The sequence below is a fragment of the Coenobita brevimanus genome, chromosome 86, assembly GCF_032717465.1.
Source record: "Coenobita brevimanus isolate Jiangsu-jjx chromosome 86, ASM3271746v2, whole genome shotgun sequence".
NCBI classification, from domain to species: domain Eukaryota; kingdom Metazoa; phylum Arthropoda; class Malacostraca; order Decapoda; family Coenobitidae; genus Coenobita; species Coenobita brevimanus.
In genome coordinates, this window is record NC_137039.1 from 4,339,274 (window position 1) to 4,347,681 (window position 8,408).

The 8,408-nt window shown below is 38.2% G+C and overlaps 1 non-coding gene across 1 annotated transcript; it reads right to left on the reverse strand.

Annotated features, from left to right (window-relative positions):
* Positions 1-993: 993 nt before the first annotated feature.
* Positions 994-1,112, reverse strand: LOC145410885 (5S ribosomal RNA). The gene has a single exon (XR_013899337.1). It is a non-coding gene; the product is annotated as a 5S ribosomal RNA (ribosomal RNA).
* Positions 1,113-8,408: the final 7,296 nt, after the last annotated feature.

Sequence of the window (8,408 nt, forward strand, 5' to 3'; positions counted from 1 at the left end):
AAGATAACACAGGTGAATGAAGCTGTGCAAAGCTAGAAAAATGATGTGGAAACCACGTATGCTGAAATGGTGAAAGTAAAGAAAGACTTAGAAACAAGGGTGGAGGAAAAAAGCATTAAAAAGGAAGTGAAAAGAATAATCCAAAACAATCCAAAGTTAGTCAGAGATTCAATAGATATAAACAAATCTATAGTAATCACTGGTATAGAAGAGGAAGAAGTAAAAAACAAGATCACAAGAGACAAAAAAGAGATGGCAAATGTAATGAGCTTGCTGAAAGAAGTATCAGAGGAAATCTGTAGTAAAGACATAGAGGAACACAAAAGGTTAGGGAATAACGAGAAAGCAAGACAAGACCTCTAAAGGTGACTTTCCAGAGTGTAAACACTGTGGGAGAGATACTAAAAAATGCAAAGAATCTTATGGAAAAAGAGGAGTTCAAAAATGTGTGGATAAAAAGATACCTAACTCAAGAGGAACTGGAATTACTGAAAGAGAAAAGGGAGGAAGCAAAAACAAAAAATGAGGGAAGATCAGAAGAGGAGAAGAAGACATTTTTTTTACAAAGTAATAGGATTGCAGGTACGAAAGTGGTACACAAACAGGATGGAATAAAAAGGAGGAAGGTAGTAAAACCATGTCATGACAAGTATATAGACAAGATGATAAAGTTGATGTACTCAAATGTCGATGGAATGGTATCTAAATTACTAGAGATGAATGATTATGTCAGAGAAAATGAACCACAAATAATATGCTTAACTGAAACAAAATTAACACCAAGGATATCCAATGACATACTAAACTTAGAGGAATACAATATATGGAGAAGAGACAGAAATTTAAAAAAAGGAGGAGGAATTATAATATTTTTTTCATTCACATTCACTGCCTGACACCATGTATCCCAAATGGGGTTGCCAAGGGCTTAGAGTTAATTGTTTTACAGGGAGGGGCACTAATCCTCCACCAACCCCACTTGACACGTAGGGATCCCAACAGCATCTGGTGTTCCCAGGCGGTCACCCATCCAAGTACTAACCAGACCCAACGTTGCTTAACTTCGCTGATCAGACGGGAAGCGGTGTACTCAACGTGGTATGGCCGTGTGATTCAAAATTTCGACCTATCACCTGTGGATGCGACATCGGAGGGCCCATCGTTAAACAGGGGCGTGGCCATCGTCTAACGGGGTATGGTGGTATTTGTATTGCATCTAGAGATATCGTATATCGAAGTATACCTGTACTGGATATTCCCATCTGTGTTTTGATGTCTACATAGCTGAAAGACCAAAGAAGACTGTCCCAATTATGAGGGGTACTGTACATTCTAGGCAGGGTATTTGTGTATTTTTGCTGTTTATGCACTGTTTTCTTTGTGTTTACCATTACACTGTATATTCCCAGGTATGTTTTGATTACTAAATACAGCTGAAACACCAGAGAACACTGCCAAAATTAGGAGAGGTACTGTACATATAGGTTGGGTTTTTGTGAGCTTTTACTTCTTTTAAGCAAAGTTTTCTCAGTGTTCAGCATTATTTTGGATATTATTATGTGTGTTTTGATCTCTAAATATGGCAGAAAGACCAGAGAACACTGCAAAAATTAGGAGGGGTACTGTGCATATAGGTAGGATTTTTGTGGATTTTTATTTTTTTGAGTTACTTGAGAGGAGCATGTGGAGTGACATGGAGGGACAGGTTGACGAATGAAGAAGTGAAGGAACGTTGTGGGGTAGATGTGGATGTGGTTGAGAAGATTAGGAGAAATACACTGAGGTGGTTTGGACATGTGGAGAGAATGGAGAATGAAAGACTGACTAAGAGGGTGTATGTAGGTGAGGTGGAGGGAGGGAGAGGGAGGGGTAGACCGAGGATGAGGTGGAGGGATGGAGTTGAGAGGTATATGAGGGAGGGGGGGTGAGTTGGGGGGAGGGTAGTCAAATGGTGGGTGACAGAGTGACTTGGAGGCGTTTTGTCTGCGGCCACCCTTTGCGGGATTAGGGCGTCGGGCTATAGATAGATAGATAGAGTTGTTTTCTCAGTGTTTAGCATTATTTTGGATATTATTATGTGTGTTTTGATGTCTAAATATGGCAGAAAGACCAGAGAACACTGTCAAAATTAGAAGGAATACTGTGCATACAGGTAGGGTTTCTTTTGTTTTTTAATTTGCATTTTCTTAGTGTTTAGCATTATTCTGGATATTCCTATACATGTTTTGACATCTAAATATGGCTGAAAGACAGAAGAGCATTGCCAAAATTAGGAGGGCTACTGTACATACAGGTTAAGTATAGGTAGTGGGCTGGGTATGGATACAAGGAGGAGGATATTGCTCTGTATCCTGAAGTTGCCAGTACCTATACATGCCTTTGGCTCTAATATATTGGATAATCAAGGGATTACTCTGTAATATGTTTCGTGTACAGAGCTTGCCAATCATGCAGGAAAATGGTAAAATGGGAAAATTAGACTTTCATCAGAATAATAAAAATCACTGATATTCTTCTAATGCAAGTATCATAAACTGTATAACCCACTACAGGTATACCCTGGTTTAATGATGCAATTGGTTAGGTAAAAACCCATCATTTGGCGGGGTATCGTATATCGGGGTTGATTTAACATGTCAAGTAATTGAAGGCGTTTTTCAGCCTTGGGTTTCCCCCGCAACCAAATCCAAAACCCATCCAAATATGTCCAAAAACAAGTTTAATGGCCTAACAGCTGTAAAAGAAGCTAACCTAAGCCTAACACCTGCAAATAACTCACTAAAACCAACAAATAAAATATGAAAATCATCAAATATAAGTCTGGAAAAAATCAAGCTTAGTAAACTGTACCCAAAAATGACAATGTTCACCCCACCTATGGATAAAACACATTAATTTAGGTATAAAAACTGTTTATAAATCAACCTAAACACATAATTTTAGTCTAATACACTGTATTATCAAAATCAGTATAAAAAAAAATCAAAACCCATTGTTAAACCAGGGCTTGGCCATCATTAGGCAGGGTATGGTGATATTTCTATCCCCACTGTTAAGCCGGGGCATCGCATCTAGGGGTACCGTATATCGAGGTATATCTGTACAGTGGAAGCTCGATTATCCAGGCTTGGATTATCCGGCTTTCGGTATGCCCGGGCCGTGACCAAATGCTTCAGTGGTACAGTAATACATAGAATTATCCGTACTATAGCTCAGGCTTAAACAGGAGGCATCCAGCTGCTAGCGAGCGAGGCATGGGTAAACCAGAGAGAGTCTACCCCCCCCTGCCCCCACCCACACCTCCTGTTCACAACTCGATCACAAGGGTAGAAGGGTGGAGTTTGGTGAGGCAACTGATACACCTGACCTAGCCTAACCTTGCTTAACTACCTAATAACTTCACCTAATTTAACCTAACCTATCCTGGGCTCCAGTTGGGAAATTGGGAAACTAAATCCACTTTTGGGTACGATGAGTTTCTTCCATTATGCCCGAAACAATCGTAGGTACGGCTTAAAGAATGTGATAATAAATGAGGAAATCTTTCAGCAAGAGAAGGTTATTTACTACCTTCAAAACAGAAAAATACAGAAAACAAACTGGAGGAATATTAAGTGAACTGGTAAACTCTTTAGGCTGTATGCTTAGATGAAAATTAATGGGTTTCCCAATTTTAGGGAACGAAATGGAACAAAAATGTCTGCTAATCACAGAAAAAATTACTCATCTCACGTGTTCTCGTAAGTTAGCATTCAGTTCTCTATTCTTCGTTAGATATTGCGCTTCCCAACACATTTCGGACCGACAGATCATACAGTTATTTCTTCCTCGTACAGTTACTGTTCATTCTTTTGTTCGTTCTTAAGTGTACTGTATGTGTGAAAGAGAGTATTGATACAAACAATAACGCATTCCATTAACCCCATCATAGCTGCCAGCCTCGAACACTAGATATACCATCACAAGTAGAACTGATTGCAGTAGAGATCAACACATCTGAAGGGAAAGTAATTGTAGCCAATTTGTACATGCCACCCAGATCAAACACATAGGAAAGAGATGAATATGAGGACCTGGCAGAGAGTACAATTCAGAGTATAAGATCATTACTACATAAAATGGAAGAGAAATCGGAAAGAATTATACTAACTGGAGATTTTAATACAAATATAAATTGGAATACTCTAGATATAATTAGCCTAGAAAGCTGTTGGAACCAAAAGCTCCTGGATCTCGTGCAAGAGTTTTTCCTAACGCAACATGTGAGGGAAACCACCAGAAAAAGAGGACTTGATGTACCTTCAGTGCTAGATCTAATATTTACTAGGCAAGAAAATGATATTGACAGTTTAATATATCACCCTCCACTCGGCAAAAGCGATCATGCAGTACTAAATTATAACTTCAGGATAGCATATGACATAGTTAACAGCAATGACAGTTACAAAAAGAGCCTAAACTTTAAAAAGGGAAATTATCGAGACCTAAAGAAGTATTTCTTAGAAGTTGATTGGGAAACTGAGCTTAGAGGACAAGATTTAAATACTGTATATAAAAAATTCTGTGAATTTTATGAAATAGGAGTCCAGAAGTACATCCCAAAGCACAAAGAAGCAGATAAGAAAATACAGAAATGGTTCAATACAGAATGTAAAAAATTAAAAGAAAGAAGAGATTTGTTGTGGAATAGATACAGGAGACACAATAGTGAAAGGGCGTATAGTAATTACAAACAGGCAAGAAACGATTATACAAGAATAAGGAGGGAAGCCCAAAAACAGTTTGAGGAGGATATAATAAATAAAAGTAGTGATCAACCAAAGCTGTTTTACAGCTACATCAGAAGCAAAACCAAAGTAAAAGATATAATACAATCCATTACGGACGAGGGAATCACTTATACACAAGAGAAAGATATTTGTGAAGCAGAAAATAAGAATTTCCAATTAGTTTTTACAGAAGAAAAAAATTTTGAGAGGGACTATGTGGAACAGGCATGTCCACACATACTACCAGATATACAAATAGCAGAAAAAGTAATACAGGAGGAGTTAAGTAGATTAGACAGAGGAAAAGCAAGTGGTCCTGATGAAATTTCATGTTGGGTACTACGAGAATGTGCAAAGGAGTTAAGTGAACCATTATTTTTAATTTTGGAGAAATCCTTGAGTCAAGGGAAACTACCTGATATTTGGAAAAAAGCAAATACTGTCCCCTTATTCAAGAAAGGAAATAGACAAAATCCACTCAACTACCGACCAGTATCACTGACCAGTGTTGTAAGGAGAGGATGGAGGGTGAAAGACTGACGAAGAGAGTGTATGTGAGTGAGGTGGAGTGGGGAAGAGGGAGGGGGAGGCCGAGGATGAGATGGAGGGATGGGGTGGAGAGGTATATGAGAGAGGGGGGTGTGAGTTGGGAGCAGGGCAGTGAAATGGCGGGGGACAGGGCGACTTGGAGGCGATTTGTTTGTGGCCACCCCAAACGGGATTGAGGCGTCTGGCAATAGATAGATAGATAGATTATAAGAAAAGCTTGGGTAAATCATCTAGAAGAACACAGTATGATAATAGAAAGACAGTTTGGTTTCAGAAAAGGAAAATCATGTGTTACTAATCTGTTGAGCTACTATGACAGAGTAACAAACACAATACAGGAAAGGGAAGGATGGGTGGACAGTATCTATTTAGATTTCAAGAAAGCTTTTGACACAGTACCACACCAAAGACTTTTATGGAAACTGTACCATCAAGGAGGAATTCGAGGCAAACTGTTTTGTTGGATGCAAGACTTTCTCATAAAAAGAGAAATGAGAACAGTACTAAGAGGAAACTACTCATCATGGAAAGAAGTGACTAGTGGAGTACCACAGGGTTCAGTGCTGGCACCAATCATGTTTTTAGTGTATGTAAATGATATAAACAGTAACACTGGAAATGAGAGCTATCTGAATATGTTTGCAGATGATGCAAAAATACAAAGGAGAATTACTAACACAGACTCTTGTAAAGAGCTACAAGAAGAATTAAATAAACTTCATGAATGGAGTAGTACATGGCAAATGGAATTCAATGTGGACAAGTGTCATGTAATCAAGTTTGGTAAAAGTGGAAAAAGACCTGATTGGGATTATAAGTTAGGAAATAAAACCCTATACACATCAGAAAGAGAGAAAGACCTAGGTGTGATTATCAATAACAGACTATCTCCGGCTGACCACATCAGCGAGAAGGTATGGAACATGTATACACTGCTTGCAAATATGAGAATAGCATTCACATACATAAATGAAGACATGCTAAGAACGATAATAACATCATTCATTAGACCAACCCTGGAATATGCTTCAGTAGTCTGGAGTCCTTATCTCAAAAAACACATAGACAAGATTGAAAAAGTTCAAAGGGCCGCTACAAGATGGATACCAAGCTTAAGGGACCTAAGCTACGAAGAAAGACTAAATAAACTGAATCTACCAACACTACAGGAGAGAAGGAAAAGAGGTGACATGATAATGCTGTATAAGTGCATATCAGGGAAGGAGAAAATAGACATTAATGATTACTTAACATATGGAGAAGCATCAGCAAGAGGACACTGCAAAAAACTGCAAAAGAAGAGAGGTGATAAAGACGTAAGGAAATTCAGTTTCCCAAAAAGAGCAATTGACCAATGGAATGCACTACCGAATGAAATAGTGTGTGCCAAAACAATCCACAAATTTAAGGATATGTGCGATAAATATGGTTTAAGACACGGGACAGTACGATTTTGACTCATTCCTGTAAAGATACAATTAGGTAAGAACAATTAGGTAAGAACACACACACACACACACGAGTGAACAGCCACAGCGAACGGACGTGTCTTGACTGCTCCCAGGCCAAGGCTCAGCCACCGCTGCAAACCTTAAGTAGTTTTTAGGAATTATGTTTGTTCTGTCTCCTATGGTCTTGTTTTCAGTTTAAAATACTGTAAGTTAATATAGACTATCAAAAATGTAAAGATTTATTGGCAAGAGTATACATGAATGTTTGTAGTATTTTCGGTAACAGCTGTTTTGGTACTGTAAGTTGTAACCAACCGAAATCATGGCCGAAAATGTAAACACTGGGGAACTCGAATTTCCAGGATTTGATAGAAATACTGTCATGGATCTGGTTAAAACATTGATTATGAGGATTAGTGAACTTGAAAAGAAAGTGGAGAATCTAGTGTTAAAAGATGTGTCTGTGAATACGGAGATTACTATACAGAGTCTGATCCAGTCTAATGAGACGGCAAATGAAGAGATAAGAAATTTGAAACGTGAAAATATTGAATTGAGGAGAAAACTAGAAGAGAGTACTAATAAAACGGAGAAGGTGAGCAGTGTATTGGAAGAGCATAAGGCAAAGTGGGCACAAGTAGAAGAAGAACAGAAAGAAGTGGTCAGCTTAAGAGAAATCATCCAGGAAGAAAGAGAAATGAACAAGATAAAATTGGAAGAAAATGTAGTGAAAATACTGAAGAAAAAAGAGAAAATAGTGAGAGAAACTGTAGAAAGGAACAGATGCGTGGTAATATTTGGAACCAGGGAGGAGGAAGAGAAGGTTAGATCTGTGAGACTCGAGAAAGACACGAACCTGGTAAGAGGAATATTAGGCAAGATTGATCCCGAAGGAGACAAGTGGGAAAAAGAAATTGAAGAAGTAAGGAGAATAGGGCCTTATAAGAAAGGGGAAACAAGACCAATGAGAGTCAAGTTGTCAGCAGTAAGTGTAGTAGATGATATACTTACAGTGACCTGGAAAATAAGCAAAGAGGCAGGGATGGAAAATATTATAATAAGAAAAGATTTGAATGAAGAAGAAAGAGAAGTTTTAAAATCATTGAAGGAAGAAGTAAAGGAAAAAAATGATAAGAGGACAGAGGAAGAATGTAATACTTTTTTTTTGGAGAGTAATGGATATGAAAGTAAGGAAGTGGTATTTAAGGAAATAGAAGTGAAGGAAACTAAGGGGGAATGGCTGTGAAAGATCAGAAGTTCAGGAAGTGGTATAAAAAACATCAAAAATAATTTGAAGGTGATATATACTAATGTTGATGGTTTAATATCGGCAAGGCTTGAAATTAACGATTTCTTGAGAGAACATGAACCTGATGTCATGTGCTTTGTAGAGACCAAATTACGAGAAGATATTGATGTTCATTAGGGAGATGGTAAATACAAACTGTGGAGAAAAGACAAAAGAAAAAACGGGAGGAGGAGTGATGATATCAGTGAAGAACAACATAAATGTAGATACCGTGGAAATGGGAGAAGGCAGGGCTGAAGTGATATATATGAAATTAGAAACTGGAGAGAATGTTAAGAGAGATATGGCGGTAGTGTATGTTCCCACTAAGACGAGAGAATGGAATGATGA